Source organism: Felis catus, chromosome D2, assembly GCF_018350175.1.
Source record: "Felis catus isolate Fca126 chromosome D2, F.catus_Fca126_mat1.0, whole genome shotgun sequence".
Lineage (NCBI taxonomy): Eukaryota > Metazoa > Chordata > Mammalia > Carnivora > Felidae > Felis > Felis catus.
The window spans coordinates 44,515,726-44,533,653 of record NC_058378.1 but is presented as its reverse complement, the minus strand read 5'-3'; the positions used below and the strand labels follow the sequence as shown (position 1 = coordinate 44,533,653).

At 47.2% G+C, this 17,928-nt stretch overlaps 1 protein-coding gene across 4 annotated transcripts in view; it reads left to right on the top strand.

Moving 5' to 3' along the window:
• The window catches only part of GRID1 (glutamate ionotropic receptor delta type subunit 1), a 698,930-nt gene that overhangs the window by 71,087 nt on the left and 609,915 nt on the right, over positions 1-17,928 (top strand). The window contains exon 1 of one of the 4 annotated variants that reach the window (XM_045040237.1): positions 5,915-5,938. The exons of the other annotated variants lie outside the window; for them this stretch is intronic. The gene's annotated coding sequence lies outside the window, so the exon portion shown is untranslated. Of the gene's footprint in view, positions 1-5,914; positions 5,939-17,928 lie in introns of those variants that run through there. 4 annotated transcript variants of the gene reach the window in all.

The window sequence follows — 17,928 nt, the reverse complement described above, 5'->3', positions numbered from 1 at the left end:
ATGAATATGCTCTATAATCTACTTGGTATTGTCTGGACTAGAGTATGGGTCTGAGACATCAGAGAGGTGTGTCTGGTGTGAATCTACTGCAACCAGCACGGCGCCTGGGCCAGACTGAGTGCCTGTGGTGTTTGTGGAATGAATGAGTGGTGAATGAATGAATGAATGCCTCCCACTCCACCTGCGTCCTTGCATTGCCTACCCAGGTGTCGCCTACCTTCTGCATGGCTGGTGGTGACACTCCTCTGAAGGGCAGTGTCTTTACTCTGCAAGCTTTATTTGGATGCGGGTTTGTTAGAAGGTGGGGGCCAGTAAAGTTCCCCCAGACTGAGAAGGTACTTTGGGGCCAGAAAACAAAGCAGGCCACTCCGTGCAGTTTACACAGAGTTTTGTTCAGGGTAACGTATTGACAGGGGGCATCAGGCAGAGGATGAGCCACAGCAGCTGGATGGTTCTCTCTCCACAAAATCCGGACCTTAGTCTGCAGTTTATAGAGCGAGGGGACACACAGAAGGGCACTGTAGTGAGATCAGAGGGCTCACATGCACCTCAAAGGGCTTGTGTGCACCTGACAGCTAACCTTTAATGAGATCTTGTGGCATTTCCTGTGCATCAGGAAGGGGAAGGACTGTGTTATTCCTAACAGATTCTGGGGAAGCCAAAGCAAGCCTCCCCCCATCCCAGCCTTGCTGGGCATTTCTAAGGTTTGTGTATTAGTCTCCAAGGGGCCCAGAACATGTAGCCCCAAGAGAGGCCATTGAGCAAACATGAGCAAGACGGAGGGCCAAAGATGGAGTCAGTGTTGCCAGCCCTCCTACAAGGTGAATACTTGCTGTCCCCACTCCCAATGGTGCCACACCCCTGAGCTTGAGGCCTAGGGCTACGAACAACAGCTTGCTTTGTGGAAAATGCAAAAGGCTTTTGCTCCAGTACTGGTTTGAGGGTTTTGTTTGAAATGTAATATACAGAATAATAAAATAAAAGAAAAAAGTCTTTAACATGTAAATGGCTCTGTTTGTCAGAGCCAAGTAATCAAATCAAATGGCTCTTCTTTTATGCCCACCCTGATTCCCAGGGCGTTTGCTGGCTCTGAAAAGTTCCTGTGGGGCTTTGTGAGCAAGCTGGTGGGGGCGGCTGTGGGGCCAGGGCTGTGGGGCCTCAAGGGTGCCCACCTGTGAGGGACCGGTTGGGGCAGGACACAGGGAGGGCAGGGACTGCTCCTTCTCCCCGCCTGCTGGTGTGTGTGTGAACCCCCAGGGATCCTGTGGCAGCCCTGAAGGGGGCCCTGAGAGAAGAGAATGACTGTATGTCTGTACAAAAGGCTGGGTATCTGGGAGAACCCGGGCATCATGGGACCTTCCCACAACAACTATTGGACATTGTTCCGGGCTGAGCACTGTGCCAGGGACAGGAGCGAATTCGAGGCCTGCGTCTGTAGTGGGGTGTTTCGTGCCCAGGCCACTGGGGCACTAAGGCCTGTGGTTTTCTTAGAGCCCAGGCCCTGTGCACTATCTTTCAGTAAGTCCGTTTGTCTGTCCCCATTTGCCTCTTATACACACTCATACTCAAACACTCACACTCATGCCTACTCACACACACCCATGCTCACTCTACACTCACACAACCATCTGCACTCACATGCTCACATACACTCTCTCACACACGTAAACATGCACACTCACATACTCACAGAAAACACCTTGTCCCCTGAAGAAAGGCAGGAGGGAGCTGGTGAAGAGATGGCCCTGGGCCCAGGTAGGCTTCCTCTCAGCCCTGGGGCAGTGGGTTTCTGTTTCTCTCCAGGCGCAGAGAATGATGAGCCCGTGGCCGACACTTATCCCTGAGCCGTCAACATGAGCTTACCAACAAATTCAGTAGGCTCTGCTTTCCTGAGAACATAGCCTTTCTTCCCACTGATGCTTCCCTGGGGCATGTGGCTGCAGGGCGACAGAGGAATCCATTTTTCATATCACTCTGTCACCCTGTGCATCTTGGCTGCCATCAGTCCTGACAGATCTTGAAATGGAGCTTGCAGATGAGCAGACAAAGAGCTCCCTGCAGCTTGGAGCCTGTGGATGGGCCACCATCCCCCCAGCAAGGCTGGTGGGCAGAATGGTGGGTGTGTACCCCTGAGTGTGCTGGGGTCAGCCTCCTTCCCCGGACAGGCCTGCAGTCTCTGCTTCCCCCGTGCCTGCCAGGGGATGAGGGGTGTCTGTGGAGGGGAAGCCTCTGGCTTCTCCTAAGGTGTGTGGGCCCTGCAGCCCCCCTCTCTGCCCTGGTTTCCAGGGTTGGCAGCCCAGACTCCAGGTGATGATGACAACGAAGGGAAGGAGGAAGCTCTGGCCTGGGTTTGAGTCCTAGTTTTGGGGACCTGGTGGGGTCACGGCCCTTGTTTTTCTCTGTCAAATGGGCATGCTGACCTCTCCATCAGGGCCTGTGTGTTGGATCTCTGCCACCCACCCTCACCCGAAGGACCTTGGTATGTGCTGTGTCTGTACATGGCGAGGTCAGGGTGTGCTGTTGGCATTTATTGAACAGTACTTCGCTCCAGGCGTGGGGATGAGCTGGATGCCATCTTTGTTCCCAGGAACCCTGTCTGGAGGGGTGATGGACATGAAAACAGAAACTCAGCACTTTGTTGATCCCCACAGCAGATGAGATGAGCACCGGGGCTGAGGGGCAAAATGGCAGCCGAGAGCAGCCCAGGAAGGAGTGTCAGGAGGGCTTCCTGGAGGATTATGGCCTACACCAAGGTCCAAAGGGTGTGTGGGGTTATTGCCCTGTGTCCCTGGGCTGAGGCAGGGCTGGTGATGAGCAGGCTGCTGCCTGGTGCTGCCTGAGGAGACGTGGTCCCTAACTCAGCCTGTCCCTTTTCTGAGGGACCCCTGCTTGCCTTGGGCTCCTCAGCTCCCCTTTCTCCCGCCAGCCTCCGATGCTGTCTCTGGGGTAAACGTTGGGCCAGGCCAAGGGCTGTAGAGTGTATGGGGCCTGGGGGTGGGGGCCTGGGTTCCCGGCTCCTTCCATTCTGACTTGCTTGTGTGGGTTGTGGACTTGGAGACTCCTGTGCATTGCTTCCCACCTCCCCTGCACCTGTGGTTTATCACTGAGCCTCATGTACATGGCCTGGAGTGGCCACACTCCTGGTGGGCTCTGGGCTGCTGGGAGCAGGGTGCTAGGACTCCTATGATCTTTCTGAGCTCTCCTGGTCCCGTGAGACTCTTGGAGACTGGCACCTTTGCTGTTCTTTCCTCTGCCTTGCTGGATTGGGAACTGGACTGTCAGGATCTCACTGCCCTCCCTGGGAGGGCTTTCTTTCCAGGGCTGCTTTCTCTCTGGATTGGGCCTCAGGGAATGTAGTGTGGTCTGAGGGCAACTTTTCTCTCTGTTGTCTTTGCAGTAAGATATGTGTGCTTCCCACAGTGACCCCATGCCTTGCCCCATGGTACTATTTCCTGTTTCCCTCACACATTGTGGCCTTTCATGCTTTGTCTTTGCTGTTCCCTCACCTGGAATGTCCTTTAAGAGACAACTTGGATGACACCCCATAGCTCTCAGACAGAGTATATACTCCCTCTTCAGTGCTCCCAAGAGCACTTTGCGGTTTCCCTTCTTTGTATTAGCCTTCTAGTTCAGGATGATTACTTATTTATCTGTCATTGAGTCCACTTCCTTTTGGAGTCATGGTCCAAGCTGTATTCCTCAGGACTATTTTAGTTACAAGTGACAGAAAGCCAAGTTAAACTGGTTTGAGTAGAAAAGAGAAGTTTTTGAAGCTTAAAGACTGGGTGGTTCAAGGGCATGTCTAGCTTCAGGCATGGCTGTATCCAGTGGTTAAATATTATCCTTAAGACTCTTGCTTTCTCTTTCTCGCTCCTTCTGTGTGTCTTGCTTCTCCTCTCAATTGTCTTCACTCTCAGGAATGCCCTTCCTACCTGGTGACAAAGGTGATCACCAGATGCACCAGATTATCTGGGCTTTGGTGGCCACAATCTCAACACGAGTGAGGGCTTCTGTTCTAAAAGCTCCAGACAGGCTCTGGGGATATTGTGAGGCCAAGCTTGGGTCACCAACCCATCCCTGAACCAATCAGTGAGGGTTGGCACTCTGGTTGGGGTGGGCCACCGCTCTGTAGGGGAGTGGGGCCAGCCCCCCAGAAGTCTTGGACTAGGAGTAGAGGTGTGTGGCTCTGCGAAGACAATTGGGGATAGGAGACTGGGAAGGGGATGGCCCTGCAAGAGCCATCAGAGGTTGGTAAGCAAGGAACTGAGGAGATCAGAGCTGTCTCTAGAAGATTAAGCCAGCAACAATTAGGAGAGTGGGTTGGTCTGGGTGGGCCTGGGTCCATAGAGGGTGGAAGAGGCTGAGTTAAGAGAGCTTGATTTTGGTCTGCACTGAATCACTAAGGACACAACAGGAGAGTGAGGGGGATTGTAAATTATGGATGGTTCAGCTTGTTAATGTTTTGTTTATCAGGGATTCATATGTAAATGTTAATAACCATGGCAATGGTCTCATGAGACCTTCCTGTCTTCCTTAAGCAGCTGCATGCTTCAGGAGTTCTGTTTCTCATGGGCTGGGGCTGCCGTTCATGGATACTGACTGATCTTTGTCAGACACTTTTCCCAGTCAGCATGGTGGGGTCTACTGGTCTCTGTCTGCTGAACTTGAATGACAGGGACTTAGGAATTCACCTGTCACACTTGTAGTTCTAGTGAAGGTAGGCCCTTGGGGCCCAGTGAGAGCAAAGGAGTGGGGCAGAGCACATTTTTGTTCACATCTAAGCTGGGGCAGACAGAAGGGAGGCGAGTGGTGTATAGGGCCAGGTCCTGCGGCTGAATGGGGTGGCGGGCTGAATTGGCTGTCTTGCGTCTACACTGCCTACACTGCCTGTTGTTCATGAGGCTGGCGCAGCCATTAGCGATGCTTAGAGAAAGGCCCTGGCAATGTTTCCTGGCAATTTGTGTGCTGCCGTCTTGGGGCTTGGGGTAGTAGTGGTTGCAGTGGGGTTTGAGAGGGAACCTGAAGACCAAGGTGCCGTTTTGAGGCGGCTATGATACAACCAAGACACTTTTCTCCAAAGGTACCTGAAGGGCCAGCATGGGTGCTCAGCAGGACTTCTGGGTCCTCATGAGGTTCTACCTTGTTTCCATTTTCTGAGGCAAGTAAGAGCAAGATTCTAAAGTGAATGGTGATCATGTACTAGAATGACAGTGCCCCATAAAAGCCTCCCTCATGGGCATATTACCCATGTCTTGAGCTGAATGTTGCTAGAGAGAACGTCCTCCCTCAGATATGTAAATGAACACACACTCTCCAAGCCAAAGGCACCATTGTTATCCTTGTAAAGTCCTAACTGGAGACAATGGGCTCTCTCAACCTCCTTGAGCACGTTCTTGGCAGGCTGTGCCTGGTCCTTCCAGCTGAGGGGGTGATTGTTCAGGAGACATTGAGGTCTCGGTGTTTGCTGCAGAGCACAGCTCTAGCGTGGCAGGGAACTGCATCACTGGTGAGATTCTGACTGGGGGTGAATGCAACCCCGTGGTCACAGTGAGAGCCCCATCCTCCCTCTGTGTGCACAGACTCTGGTCTCGCTAGGCATGGCATCTTCAGGCTGCCACAGGCACAGCCACGGGTGCCTGTTCCCCAGGAGGCAATGGTATGACTCAGCAATCAGCACCTCTGGTGGAGGCAGAACACAGCAGGAATGGAGCAGCCGTGGTAGGGGGCCCCGGGTCTGCATGGGGCCTATGTCAGAGCTGGAGGATGTGACCCTGAAAGTCCGGGCCCTGCCTCAGTGAGGTGCAGAGGAGAAATTTCCTGGAGTCTCCGTGCCTCCTCTATTGATCTGGATTGCAGCTGCCTTCTGACTTGGGTGTCTAGGTAATCTCAGAAAATCCCAGGGCAACGGAGTTCTGAGCTAAAAGCACATGGCTCAGAGGTGAGTTTGATCACATGAGCTGTCACCCAAACCTAGAAACTTCTGAAAGGGAAAGGTGGTGCTATTAATAACTATTCCAGACAACAAGTGCAGCTGGCCGTGCCAGGCGAACCAGGATGGGCGGTCATCCTGCTGGGGCGGGCTCTGCAGAGGGGGTTGGCCAGCTCTGTCCTGTGGTTTCTCTGATGGCCCAGCTGCTCATGGTCAGAGGCGGGGGGTGGGGGGCAAGCCCCTGATGTGTGGCAGGCCTGCCTGAGCATTGTGTCCTCAGGATGAGCCTACTGCTGAGGCTGCCACTGTGTGGTCCTGGCACAGTCCGTACAGCTCATTTGAACCACTGTGCAGTCGTTCATGTGCATTTTTTTCTTTTTTGCAAAAAGCACTTGATAAAACAATAGCAGTAGCTCCCTTTAATTGAGCGATACATTACTTGGGCCGGGCACAGTGCTCTGGACTTGTCCTTAATTATCTCTTGCCTTGAGGATGGGCACCGGCTTGTCAGTTGGGGGTGAATTAGTGAATGACCTGATCCAACTCTTTAGGAATACTTTGGAGAATTTGGTGACCTTTTATAGTTCAGGCTTCTCGTGTGGCATACCTGCTTTCCGTCTGGCTTTGTGTCCCCTCCACCCTGCCTCCTGTGCCCCAGGCGTTCCAGCTACTTCCATGTCTCCAGGCCTGTCCTGTGCATCCTTCTGGGTCCAAGCTTCTCCTCCTTGAGGCTCCTGCTCTGTGGAGACTTCCAGTCCCTGGGGAGGGTGGTTACTCCGTCCTGCTCCCTGGGTCCCCACTGCACCAGGAGGAGTCATGTGTCTTGTGTCCACTTCCCGCACTGGCCTGAGGGGTTCCCGGGAACAGGGAGCATGGCCTACAGGAACCCAGTTTGACTCAGCAAACACACATGACCATGTCCGTGGCTCAGGGCCTGGGACCTTGTAGGTGCCCAGGCAATGGTGTCCCAATCCCAGGGGCTTCTTGATCGGGGGGGTTCCCACAGGGCCCTAATTTCTCCCCCTCTGGTTCTCCACATGCTGGGACACCGATTGCTTCTCAGTAACCAGGAAAGCAGGCAACGCTGACGGAGCATTTGTGGGGCACCAGGCCCTGAGCAGAGCTGTGTCGAGTCCATCATGTGGTGTAGGTACTGCTGTCATCCCCACCGTACAGATGAGGAAGCGAGGTTAGAAGTCAGGTAACTCTCGGTCACATAGCTGATGCCTGGCAGGGCTGTGATTTCATCCTGTGTCTTTTGATCTGATTCCAGGATCTTAACCATATGCTGAGCTACTGAGAAGCATTCCCTCTTTGCCCTTTGTGGAGGGCATTCCTGCTGCAAATTCCCTCTCGGCAGCTGTGGCCTCACTTGTGGGCTGAAGCTGGCGCCCTGTGGAGCCCATGGTGGTTTCTCTGAACCTGGTGAAAAGGCAGGGGAGGGCAGGATATCTGGCCCAGGAATCCTCCCTGATAACAGAGTGGTGGTAGTGCCTGTCCCTTGGCTGTCCAGAGGTGGGGCTACACAGGCTGGTCCCCGAGGTGTCTTTCCTAGGTCCTTGATGAGGGCCAAACTCCCACAGTCACTGCTGGGTAGTGGTCCAGGCTCACTCCCAGCCTTGTTTCCTTATCTGTAAAGTGGTACAGTTGAATATCAGTCCTGTTACGGGTTTGTGGTGAGGATTAAGATTGAGCCTATATGCCTGCCTCCCTCTATATGCTTATCACCTATCTCTATAGCTACGTCTAATCTACATCTTTATCTACGCTTATCCATATATCTGATCTATATCTATACCTATACCTGCACTCATCTACACCTGCATCTACACCTGCATCTGTATCTACTTATCTCAGAACAGTGCTGGTGTGTGGTGACACTGTGCACACGTTAGTGGATTTAGGATTATTATTAATGGAAGGCCAAGTTCAGGGGTGCAGTGTTGGGTCTCTCTGAGACCCTGGAAGCATGCTCATCCTGTACTGCCCACCCCATGCTGCCCTCTGTCTCCTCCTCATCCTGCACTGCCCCCAGGCCTGACCTGCAGGTCACCTGGCACAGGTTCCCTTCTTGCTGATGCGCTAAGCAGGGGCTCTGGGCTTGGGCATTTGAGCAGCAGGTTTGCTGAAGCCGCTCCCTTTGTTTCTGTGTCCGAAGTCTCCCTGGCTGCATCTCCTTTGGGGGTCATTAAGAATGTCACATTTGGTTTAGGCAAGCATGTCACCACGGGGTTTCTCTGTGAGCATCATGCACAGGGAAACCCTCTAGACACCATCCAGGAACTCCCCCGCTGGCAGCCCGAGACTGTGGATGATGCCTACGTGTCACCCTGATGGCAGCAGTGCCCTGCCTTGGGGGACACAAGGCCTCACCAGGTACTGGGGGGGTGGTGTTTATAGGAGCATCCTGGATCCTTCCCACGGCCTGGGATGGGCAGGGGCAAAGGTCCCTGACCACCAGAAGGGCCAGGTCCTCTCCTGACCTCACCACTGAGGGAGGGCTGTCAGCCCATGGGGCTGGGTACAAGCCTAGGCATGGCCTCTCTGCACCCTCCAGCAACTCCACTGCTATTGTCCCTGTTGTGTAGCTGTTGGCACTAAGACTGTGAGTGATAAAGCTGTCCCACGCCACCCTGTGGGTCTGATGGAACCAGACCCGAGTGACCCCTAAAACACTGTGCCCACCTGGCATCTGACCTCACCCCTCTGCTGTGATGCTGCCCTTTCCTCAGACTCTGGCCTGGGATGTTGGTGCCTGACAGCGGACAGTATCCATGTCTGGTGTCCCCCATAGCATCCACTTCTTCTTGGGGAGCTCGCTTGACCTTTCTGCCTGCTCCACCCGCCCCACTTGTCACCTGTTGAGTTATGCTACAGCATGGTCAGCATCACTCAGGCCTGCTCTGTCCGAGTGGCCCTGGTGTGTGATGGTGCTTGGTGGCCTTTTTACTACCCTGCCTTTTCCACTCCCACCCCAGGAGCTGGCAGAAGTATTGGTTTATTCCAGCAGTGGATCGGGTGGCCTCAGCTTAGCAGTGGTGGAAGTGGGTGCTCTTATGCCAGCTGGTGCTCTGGATTTGTTCAAAGAGGAGCATTTGGAGTCCCTGGCTTGGAGGCTGAACCTTGCAATTCCTGTGTGCTTCCGTGAAGTAGAACCTGATTAGGAGGCGGCTGAGCTGCTGGGAGGGGTCTCCATCTGTAACTGAAATGTAGTGGTTGTAAGAGAGGCACAGGCTGTGTGTGCACATAATGTGCAAGGGCAGGTGTATGTGTGCAGGTGTGCTGGTGTGTGTGCAGGCGTGTGTGTGTAGGTGTATGTGCCAGGGTGTGTGTGTGTGTGTGTGTGTGTGTGTGTGAGAGAGAGAGAGAGAGAGGGAGAGAGAGAGAGAGAGAGAGAGAGAGAGAGAGGGAGAGGCATGCTATACAACTACAGCTTGTTCTAACCGAGTGCCTGAGCCCAGCTCTCATTGTCCAACTAGGCCGGTTCCATTAAAATTGGCTCAACTCTTCTGAAGTCTTTCCATAGGCCAGGCAGTGGGCTAGACTCTGTGTGCACCTGCCACCTGTAGTGAACTGAATGGAGTGAAAGTCCTGGGCTTGGTCTTGAGAGGGTCTGAGTCCTCCCCAGCTTTCTGAGGGTCTGAGTTCTCTCTTACTTTTGTCAACAGCAGCACAACTGCAGTGACAGCATAGGAACTGGACTGGCTCAGAGGTTTCTTAACCCGGCCTGGGGAGGGGTCTTCAGGCAAGGCTTCCTGGTGGAGGTGGTGACAAAGCAGAGTCTTGGAGGAATCAGCCGGGCACACAGGTTAGGGGAGGACATTCCAGGCCAAGGAACAGCATGCATAGGCACAGCGATGCCCAGGATAGGGGGCGTTGGTGTCTTAGAGGAAGTGCAAGCAGTTTGGTATGAGTTAGGGGATGGGAAGAGGTAAGGGTGGACTGGTAGGTAGAGGTCTGACTCTGACCATGAAGGACCCTTTATGCCACTGCAGCCAAATGGGTTGCTGCTGAGTGATTCTAGGCAAAAGAGTGAGTGATATGAACAGACTTGAATTTTAGGAGGGTCCTTCTAGCTAAGAGTGGAAAGTGGGCTGGAAGCAGGTTGGTGTGAATATTTACGTGAGAGACAATGACTGATATGGGGCCATAGCAGTGGGGAGAGGAGGCCTCTGAGGTCCCAGGGGGACCCTCCAGGGAGGGCTTGGGGACTGCTGAGATGAGGAGGAAGATGGAGGGGCCAAGATGCCTGGATTAGGGCATGTCTGGGGGGTGGGAAGTTAGTGTCCACAGCACCTCTCTGGCAAGAGCCCTCTGTGCCCATCCTTGGGTTCCCACATCCTAAGGCATCTTGTTGCTGCTCACAGTGACTCCTTAATTATGTACCAACCTTCTCCCTCTACTGGTGGAGATTTAAGAGATTGCTGACAGATTGTACTCTTTGACTTGCTGCCTGAGATGGACCATAGGGCCCCTGTGAGGATGGACGCCATGGAAGGGCTATGCTCAAAGGCTCTCTGTGTCTGATTTCCCTGATAGGGTGAAGAAAAGAAAGGCTCAAATAAAATAATAATACTAATAATACTAATAATAATAATAATAATGAGAAGGAGAAGAAGAAGAAGGGGAAGGAGAAAGGCTCAGCTACTGTCTGTAGTTATCTTCATTTTACAGATAAGGCAGCAGAAGCCCAGGGGGGTCTGATGGCTTACCCAAGTCACCCATGGAGAGAGGGGTATACCTGGACCTCTACCTCTACCTTTAGAGGCCAGGCTGACCATGTGAGGGCATGGCTTGAACATGTACGGTGTGTTAGGGTCTCTGTGAGGTTTTGAATTACACCTTCCCATTTAGTTTTCCTAGCATCCATGCAAGGTGAGGATTGTTTTCTTAATTTACCTATGAGCAAGCCAAGACTTTAAATGTTAGAGTCACTTTGCAGGGTCCCACTCTGTAGGGTAGGGATGCAAACCTAGGTGACTGTTGGTAGGGTCTTTCTGTACCACTGGGCTATCCTGCTTTCCACTGAGGGGTACAGGGAGGAGTGGTGTTTAAGCAGGCCTTGCAGACAGTGGCAGGTGCCCTCTCTATGCACCTGTAGGTTGGCCAAGCTTTTCAACTTGGCTGCTCAGGAGAATTACCTTGGGAGCTTTTAGGATGGGCCCAGGCTCTGATTATTTGAAATTCCATTTCTTGAGGTGGGGCATGGACAATTACATTTTTTAAATGCCCCAGCTGATTGTCTTTTGTAGTGAAGGCTTAAGACTACTGGTCCCCAGGCCTCAGGCAGGTGGTATGTGGGCAGCAGGGAGTCTAGAGTCCTTGCTGCTTCCTCCCTCTAGCTGCTGGACATGACTCTCTCCTGAGTCTGGGAAATCTCATGAAGGACAAAGTCACTTTTGGTGATAGTTTTTTGTACTGAGTTTTCAGATGAACTCTGGAAAGGCCTGCGTTAAGCTGAACCACCTGGCTAGTGAGCAGGAGAGAAGAGTAGATGAAGACATGTGAGTACTGTAGTTTCCCTCCAGCCTAGCACAGCCCTGGTGAGAAATTCTCCCTGAAGAGCTTACCCTCCTTGCTGCACCTTGGAACCCTTTAGCAGCTTCTGACTCTGGTGGTGGGTGCAACTCCTTTGTGTACCTCAGCTTCTACAGTCAGAGCAGTTCAGTGCCAGGAACAAGATGAATGTCAGATACCCTCCCATAACCATTTTCTGCTTCTTTTCATCCATGTGTTGCATTTTCTTCCTCCCGGAAGGAGCAACCATCCTTCTTTCCTTCCACCACTTACTGATGGTTTCTTCTGTGTGTGCCAGGCCCTGTTGGAAGTGCTTTAGGGTTGTAGAGATGAGCCAGATACAGTCTCTGCCTCTGTCTATTAAATTTTCAGTACAGGGATCGGATAAGAAACATGTCCCAAAGGGAAAGTGCTCCCAGCCCAGTCGAGGGACGGAGTGCCCTGAGAACTCAGAGGAAGCGATTCCCTTGACTGGTAGAGTCAGGTGAGGCTTCCTGGAGGAAGAGACATCTTCAGCTTATCTGTGAGTGCAGGGGAGAACTTGTATGTGAGTAGAAGGAAGAGTATTTGAGGTTGTTGGGTGGGGACCATCCAAGGAGGGAAGGAGGGAGGGGCCGAGAGAAAATACTTGGAAATTTTATGAACTGACAGGGGACGCTGTGGGGTATGTTTGGGGAACTGTGAATCACTTTAGCTGGTGGAAGGGTCAGTGAAATGGGGAATAAGGTTGGTAAGGTAGGTAGGGGCCAGATCATAACCTTGAAAGCTGTGATAGGCTGTACTTGATTTCATAGTGGAGGGGATATGATGAGAACTTTTGTAAAATAAATTGAGAGGAGAGATGGAACACACGGAGAGCCACCAGACCATTACAATGCAGGTTACTCATGACTGAGAGAGGAGGGCCTTGCTCCCCTGGCTTTCATAAGAATTCTTATAAAGAATGATCCCCATGTTAACTTTTATAAGTCTCATTGCAGTTAGTAACAATGATGCCCTGAGTTTGCTGGCCACGCTGAGGAGTTGTTGAGTCTAGCCTTGACTCTGCTCCTGAAATGAAAGAACAAGGAATCATTGAAGGAGCAGCAAGTAGAGGAAGGAAAGGGAGGAAGAAGAAAAGGAGGAGGTTGTCATGGTAGAACTTTTGTCAGGTTTGTCTCTAAATGATGTTTTTGATGTTATAGTGAATTGTATTTAAAAAATTTTTGACTTCTGATTGCTAGTATCCTGACTTTTATATACGACTTTTATATATTTATCTTGTATCTAGCAATGTTGCTAAACTCAGTTTTAGGGGTGTGTGTGTGTGTGTGTGTGTGTGTGTATTCCATCCAATTTTCAACATAAATAATCACATTGTGAATAAAGCCAGTTTTATTTCTCTCCATTCTTGATGTTATTTATTTCATTTTCTTGCCTTATTGAAATGATGGAACTTCCAGTAAAGTGTTAAATAAAAGTGATGAGAGTGAATATCCCTGTCTTCTTCCTGATCCTAGAGGGAAACCATTCAGTGTTTTACCATTAAGTATGGTGTTACCTATAAGTTTTTTGTAGATGTCCTTTATCAAGTCGTTTCCTTCTCTGTCTTGTTTTCTGAAAGTTTTTATTAGGATGAATGTTTGAGTGTGTGTGTGTGTGTGTGTGTGTGTGTGTACATACACATATATATATGTATTATAAATTATTTATATATATAATTGTTAATATGGTTAATTACATCAGTTGATTTTCAAGTATTAAATTACTCTTGCATTCCTGGGATTAAATTTCACTTAATAATGATTTATTACCATTTTTATATACTGTTGGACTTGATTTGCTGAATTAAAAAAACAATCTGTATTCATGAGGGATATTGATATAATTCATTATTTTTCTTATAATATCTTTGGGATTGTCGGGATAACTTGTTATCAGGGTAATTTAGGCTTAGTAGAATGAATTGGGGAGTATTCACTCCTTTAAAATTTTCTGGAAGAGTCTATGTAGAATTGGTATCATTTCTTTCTGAAATGTTTGATAGAATTCACCAGTGAAGCCACAGAGGTCTAGAGTTTTCTTTGTTGGAAGTTTTTAAACTACAAATTCCATTTCTTCAGTAGGTATTAAGTCTGTTCAAGTTACCTGTTTCTTCTTGAGTGAGCTTTAGTGGTTTATATATTTCAAATTGGTTGATTTCATCTATGTTGCTGAATTTATTGTTGTTCATAACATGCCCTTATTATCCATTTAATATCTGTGGCTTCTGTAGTTATGTCGCTTCTCTCATTCCAGATATATTTTTTAAACGTTTATTTATTTATTTTGAGAGAGAGAGAGAGAGAGAGAGAGAGAGAGAGAGAAAGTGCACATATGAGTGGGGGAGGGTCGGAAGGAGAGGGAGAGAGAGGATCCCAAACAAGCTGAAGCAGGACTTGATCCCATGAACTGTGAAATCACGACCTGAGCCGAAATCAAGAGTTGGGTGCTTAATTGACTGAGCCACTCAGGTGCCGCTCTCATTCCTGGTATTAGTAATTTGTATCTTCTGGTTTTTATCCTGATCAGTGTGGCTAGAGGTTTATCCATATTATTAATCTAAAAAATTTAGTTTTTCATTTTGTTGATTCTCCTATTGTTTTTCTGTTTTATTAGTTTTTGACCTGAGCTTTATTATTTCCTTTTTTCTACTTACTTTGGATGTAATTTGCTCTTTGTTTTTAAAGACACTTTTTTTTTTTTTTTTTTTTTTAGGAATTTTAGGTTTACAAAAGAGTTGAGAGGGAGGTACAGAGAATTCCCATACACTTCTGCCTTCACATATGCATAACCTCTCCCATTATCAACATTACTCACCAGAATGCCAGAAGCATAGTTGTTTTTTTTTAACTGAGGCTGAACCTATGCTGACGTGTTGTAACTACCCGAAGTCTGTAGTTTAACTTAGGGTTGTACATTCTGTGGGTGTGGACAAATGTGTAATGACATATACAATCATTATGATGTGATATCAATTATTATAGTATACAGAGTGTTTTCACTGCCCTAAAAATCCTCTGTATTCTTTCTATTCATCTCTTCTTTCCCACCTTTGGCAAACACTAGTCTGTTTATTGTCTCTATCATTTTGTCTTTTTCAAAATGTCATATAGTTGGAATCATACAGTATGTAGCTTTTTCAGATTGGCTTCTTTCACTTAGTACTGGCATACTTTTATCATGCCTTGCTTTATTGAGCTTCACAGATAATACATTTTTTAAAAAATTGAAGGTTTGTGGCAACCCCGTGTCAAGCAAGTCTATTGGTGTTATTTTCCCAACAGCATTTGCTCATTTTGTGTCTCTGTCACATTTTGGTAATGATGAAAATATTTCAAACCTTTCATTATTATCATATTTGAATTGCTGCAGTCTCATGATAAAACTTTAACAGATGAGAATTTGCTTCTTATGGTAGAGAAAAGAAAGTGGTGTATTGAGATGCAATCTGCTCCTGGTGAAGATGTGGTAAAGATCGTTGAATGACAGCAAGGAATTGGAATAGTACATAAACGTAGTTGATAAAGCAGTGGCAGGGTTTGAGAAAATTGACTCCAGTTTTGAAAGAAGTTCAACTGTGGGCAAAATGGTAGCAAACAGCATCGCATCCTACAGAAAAATTGTTTGTGAAAGGAAGAGTCAGTTGATGTGCAAACTTCATCATTCTCTTATTTAAAGAAATTGCCAAAACCACCTCAACCTTCAGCAACCACCGCCCTAGTCAGTCAGCAGCCATCTGCACTGAGGCAAGGGTCTCCACCAGAAAAAGATTATGACTTGCTGAAAGCTCAGATGATGGTTAGTATTTTTTAGCAATGAAGTATCTTTAAATTAAGGTATGCACATTATTCTTTTTTTAGATATAATGCTATTGCACACTTAATAGACTATAATGTGTGTAAACATAATTTTTATGTGCACTGGGAAACCAAAAAGTTCATTTGATTTGCTTTATAGTGATATTCGCTTTTTGTGGTGGTATGGAACCAAACCCATAGATGTATTTAAGGTTCCTTTATATCCTTTGATGGCTTGATAGCTCATTTATTTTTAGCACTAAATAATATTCCGTTGTCTGGATGTACCACAGCTTATTTATCCATTCACCTACTGAAGGACATCTTGGTTGCTTCTAAGCGTTAGAAATTATGAATTAAGCTGCTGTTATAAGCATCTTTGTTCAGGTTTTTATGTGGATACAGTTTTTAACTCTGAGTAAATACCAAGGAGTATGATTGCTGGACTGCATGATAAGAGCATTTTTAGTTTTGTAAGAAACTTCCAAACTGTCTTCCAAAGTGGCTGGACCATTTTGCATTGCCACAGGCAATGCATGAGAGTTCCTGTTGTTCCACATCCTTGTCAGCATTTGCTATTGTCAGTGTTTCAGATTTTGGCTGTTCTAATAGGTATATGGTGGTATCTCATTTTAATTTGCATTTCTCCGATGTTATATAATGTGGAGCATCTTTTCATATACATATTTGCCATCCGTATATCTTTTTAAATGAGGGTTCACTTAAGGTCTTTGGCCCATTTTTTAAATTGGGTTGCTTGTTTTTTTATTATTGAGTTTTTAATTTTTTTTTAACGTTTTTATTTTATTTTTGGGACAGAGAGAGACAGAGCATGAACGGGGTAGGGGAAGAGAGAGAGGGAGACACAGAATCGGAAACAGGCTCCAGGCTTTGAGCCATCAGCCCAGAGCCTGACGCGGGGCTCGAACTCCCGGACCGCGAGATCGTGACCTGGCTGAAGTCGGACGCTTAACCGACTGCACCACCCAGGCGCCCCTTTATTATTGAGTTTTAAGAGTTCTTTGCATACTTTATATAAGTGTCCTTTGTTAGATGTGTCTTTTGCAAATATTTTCTCCTACTCTGTAGCTTTTGCCTCTAATTCTCTTGATATTGGCTTTCACAGAACAGAAGATTTTAATTTTGATGAAGTCCAGCTTATCAATTATTTCTTTCATGGATCATGTCTTTAGTGTTGTATCTAAAAAGGCATCACCATACCCAAGGTCATCTAGATTTTCTCCTATTTTATCTTCTAGGAATTTTATAGTTTTGTGTTTTACATTTAAGTCTATGATACATTTTGAGTTGATTTTTGTGAAGGCTGTTGATTTTTGTCTGTGTCTAGATTCAGTTTTTTGCATGTGGATTTCCAATTGTTCCAGCACCATTTGTTGAAGAGACAATCTTTGCTCCGTTGGATAGCCTTTGCTCCTTTGTCAAAGATCAGTTGACTATATTTATATGTGAGTATTTCTGAGATCTCCGTTCTGTTGATCTATCTGTCTTTTCTTTGGCCAGTACCACCCTGTCTTGATTACTGTAGTTTTATAGTAAGTAGCATCAGAGCTCCAACTTTGTTTTTTTCCTTCAATGCTATGTTGGCTACTCTGCATCTTTTGCCTCTCCATGTAAACTTTAGAATCAGTTTGTCAATATCCATAAAATAACTTGTTGGAATTTTGATTGGGGTTGCACTGAATCTTATAGAACAACTTGGGAAGAACTGATGTCTTAACAATACTGAGTTTTCCTATCCATGAACATGGAAAATCTCTCCATAGATTTAGTTCTTTATTTTGTTCAGTTTTCCTCATATAGATCTTATACATACTTTGTTATATTTACACCTAAGCATTTCTTTGGGTGTGAATATGAATGGTATTAGGTTTTTAAGTTCAAATTCTGATGCTCATTACTGGTATATAGGGAAGCGATGGACTTTTGTATATTAACCTCGTATCTTGCAAACTTATTGGAATCATTTATTAGTTCCAGGAGTTTTTTGTCAGTTCTTTTGGAATTTCTACATAGATGATTATATCATCTGTGAATTAAGAGTTTTAGGTCTTCTTTCCCAATCTGTATACCTTTTTATATCCTTTAATTGCATTACTGAATGTTAGTAACGGTTTCCACTATGATATTGAAAAGGAGTGATGAGAGAAGACATTATTGCCTTGTACCTGATCTTAGTGGGAAAGCTTTGAGTTTAATGTTAGCTGTAGGTTTTTTGTAGACAGTCTTTATCAAGTTAAGGAAGCTCCCTTCTAAGTTTGCTGAGACTTTTTTTTTTTTTATTACAAAAGGGTGTTGAATATTGTCAGATGCTTTTTCTGCATCTGATGGTATGATTATGTGATTTTCTTCTTTAGTCTGTTGATGTAGTGGATTGTGTTAACTGATTTTTTGAATGTTGAACCAGCCTTGCATACTTGGATAAGTCCCAGTTCATCATGGGGTATGATTCTTTGGATTTGATGTTCTGTTGTTGGGAATTTTTGCGTCTATGTTCAGGAGACATATTGGTCTGTAGTTTTCTTTCCTCCTAAGGTCTTTGTCTGGTTTTGGTATCAGGGTAATGCTGCCCTCATAGAATGAATTAGGAAGTATTCCCTCTGCTTCTGTCTTCTGAAAGCGATTGTTGAGAACTGGTATAATTTT